Source organism: Oryctolagus cuniculus, chromosome 5 (genome assembly GCF_051225735.1).
Source record: "Oryctolagus cuniculus isolate XC-2025 breed Fujian yellow rabbit chromosome 5, ASM5122573v1, whole genome shotgun sequence".
NCBI lineage: Eukaryota > Metazoa > Chordata > Mammalia > Lagomorpha > Leporidae > Oryctolagus > Oryctolagus cuniculus.
This window is the reverse complement of record NC_142871.1, coordinates 71,101,497-71,124,428: the sequence shown is the minus strand read 5'-3', so window position 1 is coordinate 71,124,428 and position 22,932 is coordinate 71,101,497. Positions and strand designations below refer to the sequence as shown.

The following is a 22,932-nucleotide window of genomic DNA, read 5'->3' as shown; positions in this document are numbered from 1 at the left end:
AAAATGTCATGCTGAGCAGCACAGAAAAGGAGCTCACATACAGTAAGGCCCAACTAAGCAGCACAGGAATGACTCCATGAGTCACTCGCCCAGACTTTCCCCTGTCCCTGCCCCTGCAGATCCTGGGGCAAGTTCTGTAGGCAGAGGAGATGGCAGTGCAATGGTTCTAAGCTCCAGGAAGGAAACTGAAAAACAAAGAGGAAGAAAAGAAAAGGGGGCGGGGGAAGGAGGGAGCCCATGTTGCAGAGGATAGTATTAAAACAATTCCAGGGTAAGACAATAATTGAGCACATATATACACACATGTTGTAAAATACAAGAGTACATCAAACTTTGCAGATAAATGGAACAAAAGGTAATATGCATTTTCTACAAAATCCTTGAAGGCTTCTCATACTGGTTAGCATTAGAAATGATATATGTTCACAAACAGCTTTTGGTAATATGAAAAATGCTTATGATACTATGTTAGGCAAGAAAGCAGGCACCAAATTTTATATATTATTCTGTCACAACTGTGGAAAAATTCATGAAAGACTCACTGGAAAGAAAATTACAGTGTTAAGAATAATTGCCCCTGAGAGAGCACAGTAGGATTTTTTTTCTGTTTTTTGACAGTTCTCTTTTCCAATTCTTTTTTTAAAGAGAACATATTAATTTAATAAACCAGGAATGTTTCAAACTGGAGAAAAAATAAAATCCAGTGAATATTTTACTCAACTCACACAAAATAAAAATCAACTTAAGGCTATGCATCTTAGCATTCCTTCACATAGACTCCAGAGATTCTCATTACTTGGTGCTTAGTGGAGCACAGTTGTAAAGTTTCTAGTGCATGCCTTTTTATGTTGCTGTCCTGTTGATACATTTTACTGAAGTCACATTTACAGAGGCCCCTGAACAAGATATTTAAGCAGACTTCACACCACTGTCTTCTCTCCCACTCTCATCCATCCCAGTTCCACCCCCACTAAATTTAATGCGATGAAATATGAGAGAATTTGAGTGCCAGCTTTGCTCAGATGATGGAAGATCTTGACAGCAACTCCATCCCCTTGTAAAAACCCTCAGTCAGCATGAGACCTACTTAGTATAATAAACACCCCAGCATGAACTATTTTTGCAGGTGAGTTGTCCTGTGGGCAGCCCACCCATAAATTAAGAGGACAGGCTAGAACAAGAAGAGTGACTCCAGCAAGAAGAGGGGGAAATGGAGTTTAGCCTCGAACCCCCCACCGATTGAGGGTCACAGGCCTGTTGAGACTGCCAATTCATTATAATTTATTAGTGAGAGCATTTTTCCTTAGAGCAGCAGGAGCATTAGAACCTGACACATTACTTTTAAAAACTCAATAGAAACTGAAAGTTTTCAGAAGACATGAAATATATGAAAGACCAGAAAGGAAGGCAAGGTTTATAGCCTGCCAACCAAACTTAGATTTTCTTGTAAGCAAAAGCACTTTCCAAATATTATTGGAATCTTAGAGAATGAATAGTGAAATTATAAACTACCAGCAATCCCTCTCTATTTTATGACTGGTATGCAGAGTTTCTAGTGTGATTTATAAAATATTTAGCAAACATTAATAGTTCACACTATTATTTGTATGAGTGGGACCTAATCCTATTTCACCTTCAAATTGGAACTAATTCACTACATGTGATTTTAATATTGCAACTATCCAACAAAGACGCCATAAACACGAGTGTCAAATTGTTAAGTCAACAACAGGAGTCACTGTGTACTTACTCCTCACGTGGGATCTGTCCTTAATGTGTTGTACAATGTGAATTAATGCTATAACTAGTACTGAAACAGTATTTTATACTTTGTGTTTCTGTGTAAGTGCAAACTGATGAAATCTTTACTTAATATATACTAAATTGATGTTCTGTATATAAAGAAAAAAAACAGTATTTTACACTTTGTGTTTCTGTGTGGGTGCAAACTGATGAAATCTTTACTTAATATATACTGAATCGATCTTCTATATATAAAGATAATTGAAAATGAATCTTGATGTGAATGGAATGGGAGAGGGAGCGGGAGATGGGAGGGGTGCAAGTGGGAGGGAAATAATGGGGGAGGGGAAGCCAATGTAATCCATAAACTGTACTTTGGAAATTTATGTTTACTAAATAAAATAAATAAATAAAAAATAAAAGTATATCCCATGTAACACTGACATCAGAATAGCCTTCTATGGGAAAAAGCAAAACTGAAGAGCCTAGATTCTCAATGCACTGTCATAGTAATGATTTTGAGGAATCTGGAAGTAAAGAAAACAATAAAAACTTTGTTTAAACAAGGAATAATTTTTGAATATTTTTCTACAAGGTATCTTTTAACACTAAAGCCCCAGAGATATTCAAAACAAGCTGCCTTAGAATAATTTTGCCTGCATATCAGAATTAAGTGAAGAAAGAAAAAAATTCTAAACCACGAAAGACGATGTTGATAAGAAACTGGCGCACCATTATTTGGTGGCATTTGTTTCTTTTCAGAGACTGTGTAGCCTTATTGGTTTTAAAACTTATTTTCTAGAAGCTCAATGAAAGCTGGAGGAGTGGCTCACCCAACAGCCCTCCCTTCTCAATCTCTCTCTCTCCTTCCCTTCTTTAATATCAGAATTACAAAAGGGTATTCTGACCTAGTATCATAGATGCCATGACTTTGAACGTGTGTTTCCTTGATTAGGCTACACTTGACATCTAATCACTGAGATCAAGAACAAAATTAACCCCTGAATTCTATAGTTCCTACAAAATTCACACTCCAATGAGAACACAGTAAAATATTTACTCCCAAGAAAGACAATGTCTAATATGCATTTAGTTCCACTGACAAATTTCAACCTGATTCTCCTCACACCACACTTAAACACTCACTAGGGTGAACCTGGACTTCCTCCATCTTTCTGAATTGAAATGGAGATATCCTTAATGTGATACAGAGAAGAAGCAGAATATTTAACATAAGAAGGAGCATTATCCTTCACGTATGAAAAGTCACTTTGTGAGCCAAGTCCACCTTCAAAGTATTTTGATGAAATGTTTTTATCATGTGGCTAGAATACATGGTCTAAAATTTTATATTAAGAATTATAAACCTGTGTAAATGGATTAGAGGGAAACAAATGAAAGCATGCAAATGTGCCATTATCATTCTAATTACTAAAACTGCTTTGAATAGTTAAGTACTTTTCTACAGTGTGCTGCTCCTTGACCTTTCTAAGTTTAGCATGTCATTACAATTCCTAAGATATTTACCTCCTCGAAGTCATTAATAGACCCCAAGACATCCTCTCAGTTAAAGTATATACGCTAAACCATGTGTAATAAATTAAGCCATGTGTGATAAATTAAAGGAAAATAATATCAGAACTTGTTCTAGAATGTAATACATTTTCTCTGATAAGAAAAGAAGAAAACTACACTTCTTAATTAGAAAACTGTTTGACAAAGGCTCACTCAATGAGAGAAATGGAGTATCAAGGGCCTAATGACTCAACTTGGTGCAAAGCAGGAATACGATGCTTGGTCACTGCTGCTCAATACTGTGCAAACAAAACTTCACTGAGTGGTCACCAATTCAACCAACCTGGAATTGGAAGACCTCAAGTCAGGTGATAATAATGACCATGAGTGAACAAAAAAATTGATGAGGACTCTATTGAAGGAGTAATTAATGACCAGAGAGAATAGGTATGACAGGGAAAGAAAGAAAAAGAAGAAGCAAGGTAAGATAAATGAGTCTGATCTTTGGCATGGAACTGCCTGGGTTCAAACCCTGACTGAGCCTCTTACCAGTTGTGTGGCCATGAGTAAGTTGTGTAACAGTCAGTTATCTAATAAGAATCGAATGATTTGATCAAGATGTGCATGTAAGTAGAAAACAGAGACTGGCACACAGTAACTAGTCAGTAAATGTTCCTTTTTATTAAAATAACATACTTTTCCTTTTCTTTTTTTTTAAAGATGTGTTTATTTATTTGAAAGGCAGAGGGAGAGGGAGAGAGAGGAAAGAGATCTTCCGTCTGCTGGTTCATTCCCCTAATGGCCACAACAGCAGGGGATGCATCAGGCCAAAGCCAAGAAGTAGAAACTCCTTTGTGGTTTCCCACATGGATGGCAGGGACTCAAGTACTTAGGACATCATCAGCTGCTTCCCAGTCACAGGAGCAGAGAGCTGGGTCAGAAGTGGAGGAGCCAGTAACAAACATTCTTATTTGGTGGGCGTTCTAAGCAGAGGCTTAATCAGTGGACTGCCCCACAATGCCAGCCCCACGTTCTTTGTTTATAGAGCCTAATGGGAGAGGATATGGGCTCTTTTTATTGCTACAAGAATGAAACTAGCACTGATAAAGGAGGTTATAAGGAAACAGAGTCAATCTCAAGGAAGGAGGAAATCAAAATTTGAAAGTAAATTTGTGAATTATGAGTAGGATGTGACTAACCAACCAATTTTTATGACTAACCAACATCTCTGCATATCTCTACCATGAAACATTGTTAATAGACATAGATTCCTCAGAGTATGTAGAAAGCCCAAAAGAGGTTTTGTTGGTGTATAGGCTTGGTCTCACTGCTCTAATAAATGCAACACACACATACATACACACATCCACAAACACACACACACACACCCCAAGACTCAAAATGAGATAGCAACTTCTTTCTTTTTCAAAAATCAGCCCAAGTATATGCATTCAGTGCCAATTTGCTTACTCCTTATCACCCATTTCTGTGTTATTCACAAAAAATCTTCCATCCCATGTTCCAGTATTGTCACTAAAGCTTCTGTACAATTTAGAAGTAAGAGGTATAATAAGACTTTTCAAGAGTGCAAACTCTTGTAATCATGCCAAAATACTAATCATTCTGCAAAGACATTACTCTAAAAGGCTGTAATCATATGCCTCCTCCTGCATCCACATTTCTATCCATTTTTGAGGATTCAGAGGTAGAGGCAGATGACCAAGATTATGTGAAAAGGAAAAATAAAGCAGAAGAGTATCCCAAATACAGCATTTGAGTCGGGGTTGGAACCTGAGGCTGCAGAATCCCTCTGCAGTCAGAGGAGTCCTCTCAAAGCCCCAAAGCTGCTTGGACTCTCTCATCAGCATCATTGTGGGGACACCCACCATCCATGATCTGAGTTTCAAGAAGCACCGGCCTTCACCAAAAGGATAAAACTGTCTCCAGGCAGCTGTAACCAGCTGCACACTAGACATAAAATAAGACATGTGGCAGCTGGGAAGACTGAGTAGCCAAAATAATGCATTTGACTTTCATTGCAAGAGGTACCTCTCCATCAAGAGGGATTATGCAATAGGGGCCCATATCATGCCCAGAGCCAAGGCAAAGCCTAATATGGAAGTCCTAGTGGTCTATAAACTATTGCATAGGTTTCCCAGGTTCTTCTCAGAACACCCAGGGTGTCATAGAAATGAGATTCTGCAGTAATCTGTATTGACTGTCCTTGAAATCCCAGCTCGAAGTGTTACACACATTCTGGCAAAGGATGCAAAGGGAAGCAGGTGTGTTCTCAGTTCAAAAGCAGGCCAGTGGTCTGGATGGTTATTACCCAGGATTAAGCTTAACTGCACTACCTCTTTTTATTCTGACACACTTGAATATTTACTATCCTGGAGTGTTTCAATGGCATTGCTATCTCCAGCCCATATTTTTTAATGCCCAAGAAAATAACAGAGACACTTTCTTAAATTGTTTTAACATCTAGTATAGCTTAAATCTATTTCTGGAAACTAAATAATTAATTCCACATGACACAATCCCACCTCTTCATAGGCACATATTTGTGATATACTGCAAGTTTATTAATTAATTTTATACAGATATGAAATAGGAGACTAATACAAGCATAGAATAATTCCCCTTCAATTTAATCCAAGTTTTGCCAGTTTAGTCAGTAGGTTTGGATCCCTTTATTCCCTAAAGAAATAATAGAAAAACAATCAGATATTTAACTTTCTCACAGAAAAAACACTTACAGTCATTTTCCACAGCTTTCCAATGAGACTAGACAACCTTAAAATTTTGTCCTAATACCTTTTAGAAGAGGATTGAGAATTTCTCAATAATTAGATATTTTAGGAAGAAGAACCACATACAATTTCAGATAATTTTAAAGCATATTTATTCTTAATTAATGTAAGAAGGGGCTTTTAATATTTAAAATGAGATCTCCAGATATTGTTTGCTGAATTTTACATCACTAAAAATAACCTAAAAGTAAGATATTTTACAACAACTGAAACAGAAGCTGCTACCCACCTCTCGGCAACACCAGCTACTTTTCCTGGAGTCTAACATTTCCCAGTGATGTCTCTCAGAGTGTTGCCTCTGCCCAATCCCCTTATCAAATGCCACAAATAGGAACCATCCTTTTTAAATAACTGCCACATTTTCTTCTATATAAGAAATGAAGATCAAGTTAGCTACTTAGATAATGAAAATAATCAGAGTTGTGAGAATGTAGTTTGAAATCCAAAATTAGTAAGCAATTTTAGCAAGTATTTGAAATATTGAAGTAAATAATTTTAGTAAAAGTGCTTGAAATACTGAGTAATACTAAGAAGTCACACATTGCATTTTGGGACTAAGCCGGAAAGTCTATTCCAGGACAAAAAGTTGGTGGCTCTGATTTGTATGGTTGCCAAATTTGGGCAGAATTGCTGTAATGTAACCTAACTTACACATCGGTAGTTGGCAACCATAAGGCACCTGCTGTGTAAGCATGAAAATACAGTCTGACGGAGGTGAGCGTACACAGCCTATTCTCTAGGATCATTAAAAGTTAAATGTAGAAGACAAGTTTTTGAAACATTTATGGAGGGAAGAAAAAGGAGAATACATTTGAGACCTGGAGATAAAAGGATTTCTTAGGTCCCTAACAGTGCATCCATAAAGAAAAAGATTGATGAATTTAGCCAAATAAAAATTAACAACTTCTTTTCATCAAAAGAAACCACAGATCGAACTTTTTTTTAAATGCTACAAGCTAGGAAAAGGTTTTGGAACAAATACAAACAAGCAAAAAAGAGAAAGAGGCATCCCAAAAATATTTGTGACAAACTAACCCAAATCAGTAAGAAATAGCCCAATAGAAAATAAGGACACAAATCATGAACAGGCATTTCAAAGGTGAGAATATTTTTAAAGACCAATAAACACATAAAATATCTTAAAAGATATAGAACTTCATTAGTAATTAAAGTCACAATGAGATATCATTTTATTCCCACAAGTTCAACAAAACTTAAAAATAGTGAATACATATGGAGCAAGGTGACTGCTGATGGGACATAATCAGGTGCAACTACTTTGAAAAGGCTGCACTTTAATTGCCAAAGTCACATAGTCAAAATTCACTCTAAGCAGTATGACATACTGTGTCCTTTAAAATATCTCTCAACTGAGAAGATACTTGACATGTGTTTTAATTTATCAGCCATAACAATATCTGCTTATTTGACGTTTATCTCTACCTACACATAGTTATGAATGCAAGACAAGCAGTAATGACCCTGGGGAATGCATGGATTGTAGCCTCCTCAAATCTCTCAGCAGCACCTCAAGGTCTGCTGGCTACAGATTTGTGTTCTGTACTAACCTTACTGAGAGCTGATACTTAGCAGCAGAATTGTTTTCCTACTTTCTTTGAAAGGAAGAGGAGAAAAAAAACAGTGAGTGATCACTCAGTAAAGGAATTAAATTTGACCAAACAAACTAATATTCTAGGAGCAATTTGATAAGTAAGAGTGGATGTCAGAAAAACATACTTGTGTAAACAATACCACAGATAGGAAGTATTCTTTATACTGTCACCTCTCTGATTAATCTGTAAATATCCATGTGGTTTCCAATGTTACATTAAAGGTTCAATAAACTACATCTTCATCTGAACTACAAAAATGTCCTTGGTCACAACAACCACACCCATATAGTGTTCATTTATTCTATTGCATGCAAGCATATGTTATATTTTAAGCCTACATTGGTGACATTTTAGAATTTTCTGAAAATTAAAATTACAGTTCTTACCCATTGACTTTCAGTAGAAATTTAGATGGATATTAACAATACCATTATATATCTATCTCTAAATGAAGTGTGACAAGTGACATTGAAGCTACACCTCAAAAACAGCAAGGTCTGCTTCAGTGAGGTTGCCTTTGAGGATGAACCCTTCAAACTGAGATCTAGAGAGGAGCCAGCTGGTTCATTATTCAAGGAGGTTCCCAGAAAAATGGCCATTCTGCTCCACTTCTTGGCGTTTTTAATAAACATAGCATCATCCACAATGCTTTTTATACAATTCCAATTTGACACTTTTAACTGGAAGAAAAGTAATGTCACTCTCTCTGTTTTTAAATCATAACAAAATATAATATTTTGGTACAGAAAAAATAAAGACCAATTATTTTACTGACAAAAATTGAAATCATCTTTCCCATAGATGCACTTCTGCTGAGCTTTTGTCAAAACCCTTCCATCCTCAACTCCCTCAGTCTCTGCCTCAATCCCCTCAGATGCCAAGTCCTATGGATCTCCTACTCTGACCCTCTCCATCATAAATGACACCTCTCTCTCTCCCTGGCCCCGTCATTGTCTCTAGCTGCTTACCTATCCCTAGGCTTTTCCCCGCTACCATCATGTAGATGTCTTCCCTGCTCCTGTTCCTCAGTCACTGTTCTAATTCTACCACTCCTCTGATGAAAAACATAATCAGTGAATCCCCACAGTGTAGCAAACAAAACCCAAACTCTTTTTAAAAAAAAATTTATTTATTTTAAAGTCAGAGTTAGATAGAGAGAGGAGAGGCAGAGAGAGAGAGAGAGGTCTTCCATCTGCTGGTTCACTCCCCAGTTGGCCACAATGGCCGGAGCTGTGCTGATCCGAAGCCAGGAGCCAGGGGCTTCTCCCGGGTCTCCCAGGAGGGTGCAGGGGCCCAAGGACTTGAGGCATCTTCTACTGCTTTCCCAGGCCATAGCAGAGAGCTGGATCAGAAGTGGAGCAGCTGGGACTGTCTGTGCTGCTGTCCACCTGTCCATGCTTCAAGACCAGGCTCGGATACCCACTTTGTGTAGACACTGAAACCAGGTTCTTTTTTGTAACCTCCAGGGCACTCAGTTTGAACCTTCCTTGTGGCATTTATCAGATTCTGCATTAGGTCTACTTATGTGTACATAAACCTCATCAACTCTGGTGGATTGTGATTTCCAAGGGAATAGAGAGAGGGCTTTCTCATCATTTCTACCACAGGCCTGTCTCTGTGACTTTCTTGTTGCAAGTATATAAATATTGGTTGAGTGAATCACAGGTATAGGTTAAAAAATATTATTGTGCTCTCAAATTCAAGATTCTAATGAAGTGTAAAACACAGTACCTTGAAATATAAAATTAGTTTCTAACTCAACATTTTTACAGTTGTATGTATTATTTTAATCTAAACAACAATAGCCTAATTGAACTTCCTTCTAATAAGTTTTTGAAGCTATATGTATGAAAAAGGCATGCTTCACAAAGTAAGGTTTTCAATAAATGTTACTAAGTTATGTTTTTATGTGTTAAATATTAATACTCTGTTCTTTTCCAATGGCATAAAAATACAAGTTGGACGAATAGGTCAAATATGCAAAAAAAATAGGAAGGAAAATTATTTGTGTGTAGGGTAACTGATTTCACTTTTATTGCTTAAACATTTTAATAGACCACTATCAGAAAAGTACCTCAGGGCATTTTCAGCACTTCCCACATTAATTACACACCAAAGAATCCTGGATGCAATAGGTTAATTTTTCAATTACCTGCTAATTTTAGTTTGTTAACAGGCTATCCCAAAGGTAAATGAGTGAGTAAGTAAATGCAGAAATAACAAAAAGACCAAAAAATGTATAGAGAATTAAAAAATAAGCATTTATGAGATGACAAGAATGAAAATGGAAAGAATTTTTAAAAAGAACAAAAGCTGTGAAGAGAATGCCAGCTGTTCATCCTATCAATGACATTCTTTCATATCTTGTGTTCAATGGATAAGCTGTAAACACTGTTTCCATCCCCCCACCCCTTCCTTTGGGTCACCTTGTCCCTAGGTTCTGGGTCATTGTCCAATTTCTCTACTCTTTTCTAAACTAATTTCAGATACCATTCCTAATGAGCCACCTCGCCTGCTTTAAGAACTGTTCCTCTTTCTAGGGTGCTCATTCAGGAGAACTAGGCGCCTACCATGATGAAAGTGTTGCTGTTCAGTCTCTTTCATCATTGAAATTTTCTCCATTGCTATAAACAAGGAGCTATCCAAGCCAACTCTTCTTTCTGCTGCCCAATGCCTTCTCTCTGAAACAGAGTGCGCTTTCATTGCCAAAATTTCTGAAGTGATCAGAAAGTATAATGATCGTATAAAGAATAAGAGGTTCTTTTTAACCATCTATTTATTGTGTAGTAATTGCAGTGTGTGTGTCCTCCAAAATGTAGGTCTCCTTGGAGCAAGAGTAGGTCTCTAGGCCATTAAATATTGTAATATCAACAATGTAAAGGAGGCTAAAAACACATCAATTTGTATTGTTCAGTGAGTAGAATTCCTGAGATTATTTGATTAATGTCCCCATTCTTCACTAGATGGTAAACAAAATATAAACACAGACAATGTATATTTTGCTCCCATTACATATTTCCAGCACCTAATATATTGATATCTAGATAATATTCAAGGGAAAATGCATGAGATGAATAAATGGATGAGAAAAGGCTTAAAAACTCAAGTTATTCCAAAACACATAAAGTTCTGACTTAAAATTCTGAATTTCAGGGCCAGTGTGGTGGTGTCGTGGGATAAGCAACCACTGTAACACAGGCATCCTAAAAGGACACGAGGTTCAAGTCTTAGCTGCTCCACTTCCAATCTAGCCTGGGAAAGCAGCAGAAGAAGGCCCAAGTACTTGGGCCTCTGCACTCATGAGGAAGACCGGGAAAAACTTCCTGGCTCCCTCCTGGCTTTGACCTGTGGACATTTGGGGAATGGACCAGCAAGTGGGAGTTCTCTCTCCTTTCCTCACTCTCTCTGTAACTCTGCCTTTCAAGTAAATCAGTAAATCTTTTTTTAAAAAAAATCCTGAATTCCTTTTTTCCATCTAAATAACAGAGATTTTTTAAAAACTAACAATTTGTTCTGAAGTAGCATTGCAACAGAAATGTGCAGGTGACAGTCAAGTACGTATGAACTCAATGAAGTTGAGGCAAAGGGTCATTTTAAATGCAAAATTGAGAGTCACACAAATCATTTCAAAGCAATACTCCTTGGCTACAAGGTTTAATAACAACGATGATGTCAGCCCAAAACTGGGCTGTTGGACAAATGTCCCTACAAAAGTACAAATTGGGTATTCCTAATCTGAAAGGTAGAAATTTAAAATGCTCTAAAACCTGAAACTTTTAAAGTAGCCACATGATACCACAAGAGGAAAGTTCCACACCTGATCTTATGTGATAGGTTGTAGCCAAAACACAGGTTCACCATTATTATTACACAAATGACCTTCACTCTAGTTGTATAAGGTACATAAGAAATATAAATGAATTAGATTTGGATCCCATCCCTAAAATATTTCACTACCTGGAAGCTATTTCAAAACCTGAAAATTTTGAAATCTGAAACATTTCTGGTGCCCAACATTTTTGGATAGGGTACACTCAGCCTGTGCATTCTGTGTAAGATTGTGGTGGCTTTTGTGCAAGGTTGTGGTTTCACGGAATTTCTTGCAGTATTTCCTGTTAATAGGTAATGAGAGCCTTCCCTTCATAATCTCCCTCTAGCTCTGTTTGTTAAGGTTTAACACCAAGAGTTGACTTGAATCTGACAATTTGCACATTTGATATGAGAACACCTTATCAGAGCTGTGGTTAGTAGGAAGGGAGGAAGAAAATAAAAAGTTTTAGAAGCTAAAATAAAGAAGAATATAGAATGTTGACTCCAAGGGAGCCAAAGTCAAATTCAACAGGTTTCAAGATGTAGGTATGGTCAGCTATGCTCCACGAATATCCATGAAATAAATATCATGCCGTGAATGGACTATTAAGATGATTTATGAAAATGAAAAAAAGTCCTCATCACTGGGAACTATCATGGACTGGATGTTTGTACATTTAGTTGGGTTTATAATTTTACTTATATAGAATATGTGCTGATTTTTAAAAATGATTATTGAAATTTTCTAGTTTTCTAAACCTTAGTTTAATACCACATATAAGGCTGGCATCGTGGCTCACCAGGCTAATCCTCCACCTGGCGGCGCCGGCACACCAGGTTCTAGTCCCGGTCGGGGCGCCGGATTCTGTCCCGGTTGCCCCTCTTCCAGGCCAGCTCTCTGCTGTGGCCAGGGAGTGCAGTGGAGGATGGCCCAGGTCCTTGGGCCCTGCACCCCATGAGAGACCAGGAGAAGCACCTGGCTCCTGCCTTCGGATCAGCGCGGTGCGCCGGCCGCAGCACGCCGGCCGCGGCGGCCATTGGAGGGTGAACCAACAGCAAAAGAAAGACCTTTCTCTCTGTCTCTCTCTCTCTCACTGTCCACTCTGCCTGAAAAAAAAAAAAAAAAAAAAAAAAAAAAAAAAAAAAAAAACACATAACCTCATATAAATGACTTCTTTTCATTTGTCCCAAACTAAAATCAGTATAACTTAATTATTTCAGTTTCTTAATGAATTTTTCTAATATGGGTTTCCACTTTTAAGGAAATCTACTAAAAATGTTTCTGCTATTTTTTGCAACCTAATTTCCATAAGGTTTTTTTTCATATTCTCAAAGAAATGGCAAGATCTTCTGAGATAATCAAGAGAAAAAAGTGATAGAGTAGCCTATCTTTGGGAAGAGTAGCTGAAGCAAATCAACTACTACATCAGTTTTCTATGATACATAACAAACAACCACCAAATTAGAAGCTTAGAACAACTTACAGTTAATTATGTCACAGTGCTGTAGGCAGGAGTCCAAATGCTACTTAACCTAGTTCTTTCTTCAGTGTCTAACATCTAGAAGCTCAACCTGGGAAGAATCCATCTCCAAGTTACTTCAAATTGTTGGCAGAACTCATTTCCTTGTGTTAGACAACTGAGGGTTCCAACTTCTTATTAGCAGTTGGCTGAAAGTTGCCCTCAGGTCCTAGAAGACACTCACAGTCCCCTGCCTTGTGACTCTCTCAGATTCCCTCATCCAACTTGGCATCTTATTTCTTCAGGGTCCTCAAGAGACTCTCTGTCACTTCAATCTGCTAACAAAGAGAATTCCATACCTAACATGTTCATGGAAATGACATCCAATTGCTATTGGTTAGAAGTAAATAATACTTCTTGTTTAGACAAGGTCCTAGTCAAAGTGGAGGTTCTCTCCTCCCTTCAGAGAAAGGTACCTCCTTCTTTGATGACCTGTTCTTTCCACTGGGATCTCACTCGCAGAGATCTTTTGCCAGAGTGTCTTGGCTTTCCATGCCTGAAATACTCTCATGAGCTTTTCAGCCAGCTCCGAATGCCTTTAGGGCAGATAAGAGTCGGAGAACTTAGAGGGCTTCCATAGCCTTGGAAACTCATGACTGGAGCATAGGGAGATTACTGATGCCATAGACAGGAGTGTCAATTGGTAAAGTCAACAACAAGAGTCACTGTGCACTTACTCCTCATGTAGGATCTCTATCCTTAATGTGCTGTACATTGAGATTTAATGCTATAACGAGTACTCAAACAATATATTTCACTTTGTGTTTCTATGGGGGTGCAAACTGTTGAAATCCTTACTTAATGCATACTAAACTGATCCTCTGTAAAAAAAAAAAAAAGAAAGAAATTATCAATTCCCAACTTGACTCTCACTGGGATTAAACATGACAATAGGTCTGCTCTGATTTCATCATCATTTAAAAAAATCATCTATTATTTTTCACTTTGTGTTTCTGTGTGGGAGCAAACTGTTGAAATCCATACTTAATGTATACTAAGCTGATCTTCTGTATATTAAGATAATCGAAAATGAATCTTGATGTGAATGGAAGGGGAGAGGGAGTGGGAAAGGGGAGGGTTGTGGGTGGGAGGGACGGTATGGGGGGGAAGCCATTGTAATCCATAAGTCGTACTTTGGAAATTTATATGCATTAAATAAAAGTTTAAAAAAAAAAGAGTAGAGACAAGGGCGGTAAAGAATAATCAAATCTCAAAAAAAAAAAAAGAAGTAAATAATACTTCTAAATAATAATAAAGAAGAATACTCAACATTCAGTGGGAAGGGATTACACAAGGGCATCACTCATTGGAGGTCATCTTAGCATGTGTCTGCCACAACTATATTATGTCACCTGCTTCCCCAGTTTTTAAGGTGAATAGACAAAATCCTTTGGTGAATAAAGACCCCTCATAGTCACTGATAATTGGTCATTATGATGACTTAAAACTTTAACACTAAAATGCCCAAGATGTTATCAGAATTTGTGACTAATGCTAACATTTCTTTTCATCTTCAGAAACAAGAAAACACGTAGGTAAGGGTAAAAATTATAATATCAATTTGCTGAACAGACTAAAGGCAGCAATGACAGATGGGGATAACTAGGTCAGTATTTTATAAAGTAAGAATTTCAACCTTCTGTATTCAGTAAATAATGTACACTAATAAGGGCTTTTTTATTTTCATATTACTCTCACCCTCTATTTTAAAATTTTATGGGCAGGAGAAGCATCTCTGAAGGTACTTCCACAACTACTTTCTATGAAGTCACACAACAGGGAAGTCAATGATCATATTTTCTCCCCACTGAATTTATCAAACTAAAAGGCAGAGATACAGAGAGAGAAGGTGAAAGAGGGAGAGACTCTTCCATCCATTGTTTCACTCCCCAAATGGCTACAATAGTCAGGTCTGGGTCAGGCCAAAGCCAGGAGGCATGAGCTTCTTCCAGGTCTCCCACGTGGGTGTAGAGGCACAACACTTGGGCCATCTCCTATTGCTTTCCCAGGCTCATTAACATGGTGCTAAAGCAGAACTGGAGCAGCTGGGACTCGAACTGGCACCCATATGGGATGCTGGCACTGCAGGGAGAGGCTTAAACTACTACACCACAATGCCAGCTTCAAAAAAGTCCTTTGACTTCTGTGACATGAAGAGAAGTTACATAGTGACTGAGAATCCAAGAAAAAAAGAAAAGCACTTAAAAACCCCACCCCCTTACCAGATTACCACCATCAGCTTCTTTAATTTTTTTTCTCTTTATAATGCCACAAAAGCTTTCACAAATCGTTCATTAGTTTCATCGCATTCTTTGGATAATATTTTAGCAGAGGCTTGCCCCATTGTTTTTGCCCATTCTTTCCTTTGAAATTTGGGCAATGGACAAGTTGTATGAGAGAAGACATGTTGGGTATAAGTAAAAGTAGAAAAGAAAGACTAGTTCAACAAACATTTTGGACTTAATATCTTGCTATTTTGAACTTCTTGGAATTTAAAGTGTATTTATTTCAATTACTTTAGATTTGGAATCAAGACCTATTTCTTTGAGAATGAATTCCATGTGTCTCTAATCACTTATGCTTAGTCTTTTAAGGTCTTTGTAAAGATTATTAGAGGTCAAGTCTTTGAGTTTCAGTCTTCTTAAATCTTAACCTTTTAGGCCATGGGTTAAAAGTAGAGTGGGAAAGAATTCTTGCTTCCTTAACCCTGAATGCTCTACACCAACAACACTCTATGAAACCATTTCATTCATCACAAACTTAATAAATTATTTTAGTAGCCAAAATAATCATTAATGCAAAGAGTAGCTCACTAAAACTGGATGATTTGGTGTTACAATTAAAAAACATTATAGGGGCCAGCTCTGTGGCGTAGCGGGTAGAGCCGCTGCCTGCAGTCCTGGCATCCCTTATGGGCACTGGTCCTAGTCCCGGCTGCTCCACCTCTGATCCAGCTTTCTGCTGTGGACTGGGAAAGCAGTAGAGGATGGCCCAAATCCTTGGGTCCCTGCACCCACGTAGGGGACCCTGAGGAAGCTCCTGGCTCCTGGCTTTGGGTCAGCGCAGCTCCAGGCGTTGCAGTCATCTGGAGAGTGTACCAGTGGATAGAAGCTCTCTCTCTCTCTCTCTGTAACTTTGCCTTTCAAATAAATATATAAACCTTTAAAAAATTATAAAAATAAGATTAGGCAACTTTTTATATGAGGCTTCTCCATAAACACGGTGTCCTTGCACATTCTTCAATATGAATGAAAGAGCCTCATCCTTAGCTAGAATCTTCAAGGAGCACACTTTCTCTGCTTTTGCTCCTCTTCTATCTCAAGATCTGAGACAGATTTAGAGAAATTTGAAGATTATCAACAACATGGTGTATACTTGGGCCTTCAACATTCAGATAAGTGCTGGGGTGTCAGGCCTACCTTGCATTGGGGAAATTTGGCCTCTCTCTCCATGTTATACCTCTTCTTTGTCTTCATTTTAAATAAATGCTCTGGAAGTGAGGATACAGGAGGGACATTAGCGGAGAGAAGAGGCATGGCCCCGGTGCTCTTCCTTTAAGATGAGCAACTTGGCCAGCGTCACGGCTCACTAGGCTAATCCTCCACCTGCGGCAGCCGGCACACTGGGCTCTAGTCCCCGTCAGGGCACCGGATTCTGTCCTGGTTGCCCCTCTTCCAGGCAGGCCAGCTCTCTGCTGTGGACAGGGAGTGCAGTGGAGGATGACCCAAGTGCTTGGGCCCTGCACCCCATGGGAGACCAGGAGAAGCACCTGGCTCCTGCCTTCGGATCAGCACGGTGTGCCGGCCGGCCGTGGCGGCCATTGGAGGGTGAACCAACGGCAAAGGAAGACCTGTCTCTCTGTCTCTCTCTCTCACTGTCCACTCTGCCTGTCAAAAAAAAAAAAAAATGAGCAACTCCTTTTGTCAGAATGTGGCTTTATCTTTATTTTTCACCCCCTAGCAAGTAGCACATACTCTGTTCCCAAAAACTTTATTTAAGTATACACAAATTAATCCAAAAAAACTTTCAACTTTACTTATTTATTTGAGAGGTAGAGACAGAGACAGAGAGAGACAAACAGATGGAGATCTCCTATTTACTGATTCACTCACCAAATGCCCACAATGGCCAGGGCTCAGCTGTACCAATGCTGGGAGCTGGGAACCCAATCCAGGTTTCCCATAGGGGAAGCAGAGTCCCAAGTATATGAGCCATCATTTGCTGCCTACCAAGGGTGTTCATCATCAGGAAACTGGAATTGGGAGCTGTAATTGGTACTCAAATTCAGTTATTCTGAAATGGGATGTGGGCTATATTCTTAAAACCAGGTCGAACACCTACTCCTCAAAATCTCTGGAAGAATAGAAGAATTTAAGTTGTTTCTGTTGTAGGAAAAAGAAAAGGAATTCAGAAAACTTACTGGTTTAATTGTTTTTTGAAGAGGTGCAATTTACAGGTAACTTTTCTTTTTTAAAAAATATTTTATCTATTTAACAGGCAAAGAAAGAGTTCAGATTCTAGCCAAGCAACCAAATGAGAAGCTGATCTGTTCCCTCAGACAATAAGCTAATCAACATATCCAGATTCTCTAACTAGGTGTAAGGCAACTTTTTTATGTTGCTCCATTTTCAAACAAGAAGAAATGATGGAATAATTGGTCTATATTCAATCAAGCCTACACTGCAGAAACATGAGAGATAGGACCTGTGACACAACTGGCCTGAACAGAAAGAAGAAAGATTCAAAGGCAATATAAAGAGGCAGGAGTGATGCAGCTATAATTCCATATCATTCCAGAGTATCTGCCTGGAATTATCAACCATTTTAAGTATCACAAGATTCATCATTCCTGTATTGCTTTTTAATTAAAATGACATTTTTGAGCTGTTCAGTTTATCAAACTGCCTGGTAAATTCAATTTTCAAATGCTCAGGCACTGTATGGCCTCATGCCTTTACCATTACTCCAGGCTGGGAACTGATTTTCATCTTGTATGGGGATTAGCAAGCAGGACTAAAGAATATTTGGGAGTTCTGTCCTCAAAAAATTGTTCATTTCTCATCTTTTCTAGCTTCTCTGTCTACTAGCAGCATCAGTCACTTCTGGGTGGGATGTGTTCACAAGCACAGAAATGTGTCATGGAGATCCCAACTGAGCAACTGTTCCAAACTGATCCCAAAACATCAAATCAAAGAGGAAAATGTGACATGAATTGTTATTTTCAGTCCCTTCCTCCTTGCCATCTGTTCCAAGTCAGCCTTGACCACTTATCAGACTGAGCATATGTGATAACCATCGCAACTTTAGCACCTTCTTCTTAATTCCAAACACTCCTATTCCAAAGCCTTCTCTCTGCCAAAATGAAGACTGCTCCCAATTTTTTCAGGCAAAGATCACACATTGCTGTATTAAGCTTTCAGGGTCTGCATCCCATCTGCTACCTGGCAGAAAAAGACCCTTTAAAATGTGTGGCATTATCTGGGGGTGAAGTTCCACTGTTATCCTGGACAAATTTAATGGCAGTTGTAGGTGATAGGTTTAACACTTCATCTTACCAGTTCTGTTTAGGTACTGGTCAATTCACTTCATCTCCACTTTATTTCTGCTCTACAAACCTGTAGCTTGAAATGCCTAAAACTAATGTACAATCCAAATTTTGAACATCAACATTGCACATGCTAACCATATCTTAGCCTTAGAACTTTTCTTCTCTTGTATGTTTACTTTTGTCCACATTGAAATCTTCAACCCCTTGAACCTTCAATTCCTTTCAATCTACCTTTCTATTCGTGTCCTCATATCCTTTGATATCACCTCAACTTTATTGACACTTGACCTTTACTGCTGTACCAACAACCACTGCAAACATCCACTTTCTGACGTCCAAATACTGGAATGATAAGTAAAAAGTCACACACATACACACACATACACAATATAGTTCCATTATAAATTTATACTTTCTTACTTGCTATTTAGCAATAACAAGTAGTTTTGAAGACACACGCACTCTAAGCCACAGAAATTCTGCAAATACCTTTCAAGAACTCTTAAGCATGTGCATAAGGAGACATGTACAGGAGAGTTCAGTAAAGCCCTCTTTGTAATATCAGAAAGGCAGTAACAAACCAATTACCATTCAGAAACGCGAATGAATACTCTCTGGTATAGTCAAACAATGTAGTATACTATACAGTAGCATTAACATGCATAATCTAGATGCATCAACATGATAAATGTAAACAATTAAGTATTGTGTTTCAGAAACATGAAATGGGGGCCAGAGTTGTGGCATAATGGGTCAAGCTGTGATGCCAATACCCCTTATGGGTGCTGGTTCAAGTCCTGGCTGTTCCACTTCCAATACAGCTTCTTGGTAATACACCTGGAAAAGTAGCAGACCACAGCCCAAGTATCAGGCCCCTGCCTCCCACATGGTAGACTCAATGGAGTTCCAGTCTCCTGGCTTATCCTGGTCAAGCCGTAGCTGTTGCAGCCATCTATGGGCAGAGTGAATCAGCAGATGGAAGAGCTCTTCTCCCTGTCTCTCCTTCTGTCTCTCTCTCTCTGTAACTCTGCCTTTTAAATAAATAAATAAATACATAAATAAAAAGTCTGTTTTTTAATGTGGTAAAATTATGAAAAGTTGAATACAATAAACAACAGCACATAGTGTTTATGAATAGGTACTTTTTTTAATTTTATTTAATGAACATAAATTTCCAAAGTACAGCTTATGGATTACAATAGCTTCCCCCCCCCCCACAACTTCCCTCCCACCCACAACACTCCCCTCTCCCACTCCCTCTCCCCTTCCATTCACATCAAGATTAATTTTCAATTATCTTTATATACAGAAGATCAATTTAGCATATATTAAGTAAAGATTTCAACAGTTTGCACCCACACAGAAACACAAAGTGTAAAATACTATTTGAGTACTAGTTATAGCATTAATTAAACACCTAAGAGTAATTGTGTATTAATTACAGAGTTGAACCAATAGTTTTAAGTAGAACATAAAAAATACTAAAAGGGTAAAGTATTAAGCTCTTTTTTTTTTCTTTTTCTTTTTTGTTTGTTTGTTATACAGTTATTTTTTTATTTAATAAATGTGAATTTAGAAAGTGCAACTTTTGTATTGTTGTGGCTTCCCCACCTCAACCTCCCTCCCTCCCGTGGCCCTCCCCTCTCCCACTCCCTCTCCCATCCCGCCCTTCATCAAGTTTCATTTTCAATTACCTTCATATACTGAAGATCAACTTAGTATATACCAAGCAAGGATTTCAACAGGCTGCACTCACACAACCTCACAAGGTATAGGTATTGTTCGACTAGTAGTGTTGTTTTTAAGTTTCATAGTAGAACACATTAAGGACAGAGATCCTACGTGGGGAGCATGTACCCAGTGACTCCCGTTGTTGATTTTTTTTTTTTTTTTTTTTTTTTTTTTTGACAGGCAGAGTGGACAGTGAGAGAGAGAGACAGAGAGAGAAAGGTCTTCCTTTGCCGTTGGTTCACCCTCCAATGGCCGCCGCTGCAGCCGGCGCACCGCGCTGATCCTGGCAGGAGCCAGGAGCCAGGTGCTTTTTCCTGGTCTCCCATGGGGTGCAGGGCCCAAGCACCTGGGCCATCCTCCACTGCACTCCCTGGCCATAGCAGAGAGCTGGCCTGGAAGAGGGGCAACCGGGACAGAATCCGGTGCCCCAACCGGGACTAGAACCCGGTGTGCCGGCGCCGCAAGGTGGAGGATTAGCCTATTGAGCCACGGCGCCGGCTCGACTCCCGTTGTTGATTTAACAATTGGCACTCTTATTTATGACGTCAGCAATCACCCAAGACTCTTGCCATGAGCTGTCTAGGCTATGGAAGCCCCTTGAGTTCACCGACTCTGAACTTGTTTAGTCAAGACCGTATCACAGTGGAGGTTCCTTCCTCCCTTCAGAGAAGGCGCCTCTCTCCTTGATGGCCTGTTCCTTCTGCTGGGGTCTTGTTCACCAGGATCTTTCATTTACATTGTTTTTTTGCCACCATGTCATGGCTTTCCATGCCTGTGAGACTCTCATGGACCTTTTAGCCAGATCTGAATGTCCCAAGGGTTGATTCTGAGGCAAGAGTGCTACCATTCTATGAGTCTGCTGTGTGTCCTGTTTCCCCCGCAGGATCATATGAATAGGTACATTAATAATAAAAGCTTTTGGGGCCAGAGCCACGGCTCACTTGGTTAATCCTCCGCCTGTGGTGCCGGCGTCCTATATGGGCGCCAGTTTCTAATCCTGGTTGCCCCTCTTCCAGGCCAGCTCTCTGCTGTGGCCCGGGAGTGCAGTGGAGGATGGCCCAGGTGCTTGGGTCCCTGCATCTGCAGGGGAGACCAGGAAGAAGCACCTGGCTCCTGGCTTTGGATCAGCGCAGTTCCAGCATAGTGGCCATTTAGGGGGTGAATCAACAGAAAAAAGACCTTTCTCTCTGTCTCTCTCTCTCACAGTCTATAACTCTACCTATAAAATAAATAAAAATAATAATAAGAAGAAAAGCTTTAAATCTATAAGGTAATTATGTATACTACCTTTAGTAAACTGTAGAGAAAAAGACAGGAAACATGGAGGAAAATATATGCTTATATATTTATTTTATATATAAAATATATAAATATGTATTTAATTGAAACGTAAAAGAGAGAGAGAGATCTTCCATCTGTTCTGCTCCCCCAAGGACCACATGGTCAGGTCTGGGCCAGATTGAAGCCAGGAGCTAGGAATCCCATCTGAGCCTCCCACGTAGGTAGCAGGGGCCCAAGTACTTGGACCATCCTCCACTGCCTTCCCAAGCACATTAGTAGGAAGCTGGAACAGAATCAGGTTGGCTGCAACTTGAGCCAGCACTCAGACATGGGATGCCAGTGTTGTAAATGCTGGTCCCAAGAGAAGGTAGTTAACACTTCAGTAAAAAATTATCTCATGACAAATATGGGAAAATATATACCTAAACTTGCATATTCGGGGTTCTAAACCTCACAAATAAATAAATAAAATCTTAAAAAAAAAAAAGAGCTTCAACTTCCTGCCTCCATTCATACACTTACATACAGACTTAGGGGCACCTTTACACCTCTTCATTTGCCTCTTCCTGGGTCAAAGGGTCTGATCCTTCCATTCTCTGTATTTGCGCCTCTCAAATCCTTAGTGATCACCTTCCATTGATAGCCACTCTCTCAATGTTATCCCCATCAGCTTCAAAGTCATCCATTTATTAGATAAATGCTGATAATGGAAGACAAATGCTTGGCCCTGTTAGGTAGTAAGGGCTCTGGTGAGTACAATATAGATGCGACCCTTGTCCTCATAGAGTTTAGGCACAATGCATTGGTCTGTGATGCTACTTTCCATTCAGCTTATCAACATGCTTAGATCTTTCCCTTTCTGTCTGCTTTTAATTTTTGCATGCATTGTTTTCTTTCCTTTTTTTTTTTTTTTTTTTACAGGCAGAATGGACAGTGAGAGAGAAAGACAGAGAGAAAAGTCTTCCTTTGCCATTGGTTCACCCTCCAATGGCCGCCACGGCCTGTGCACTGTGGCGTGCACAGCACGCTGATCTGAAGCCAGGAGCCAGGTGCTTCTCCTGGTCTCCCATGCGGGTGTAGGGCCCAAGAACTTGGGCCATCCTCCACTGCACTCCCAGGCCACAGCAGAGAGCTGGTCTGGAAGAGGGGCAACCAGGACAGAATCCGGCACCCCGACCGAGACTAGAACCTGGTGTGCCGGTGCACAGGTGGAGGATTAGCCTAGTGAGCCATGGTGCTGGCTGCATGCATTGTTTTCACTTGTTTTTTTTTGTTTTTAAACTAATCTCCCTGACTTCTTTTTTTTAATCTCCCTGACTTCTAAAAATCTCTCTTGCCAAAGTTACATATGAATTTCTCAT

The 22,932-nt window shown here is 39.3% G+C and overlaps 1 long non-coding RNA gene across 3 annotated transcripts in view; it reads right to left on the bottom strand.

Annotated features, from left to right (window-relative positions):
- Positions 1–22,932, bottom strand: part of LOC149126545 (uncharacterized) — a 117,672-nt gene that overhangs the window by 56,397 nt on the left and 38,343 nt on the right. Inside the window, exon 2 of one of the 3 annotated variants that reach the window (XR_016233423.1) lies at positions 16,431–16,501. The exons of the other annotated variants lie outside the window; for them this stretch is intronic. This is a non-coding gene — a long non-coding RNA (uncharacterized LOC149126545). The remainder of the gene's footprint in view (positions 1–16,430; positions 16,502–22,932) is intronic. 3 annotated transcript variants of the gene reach the window in all.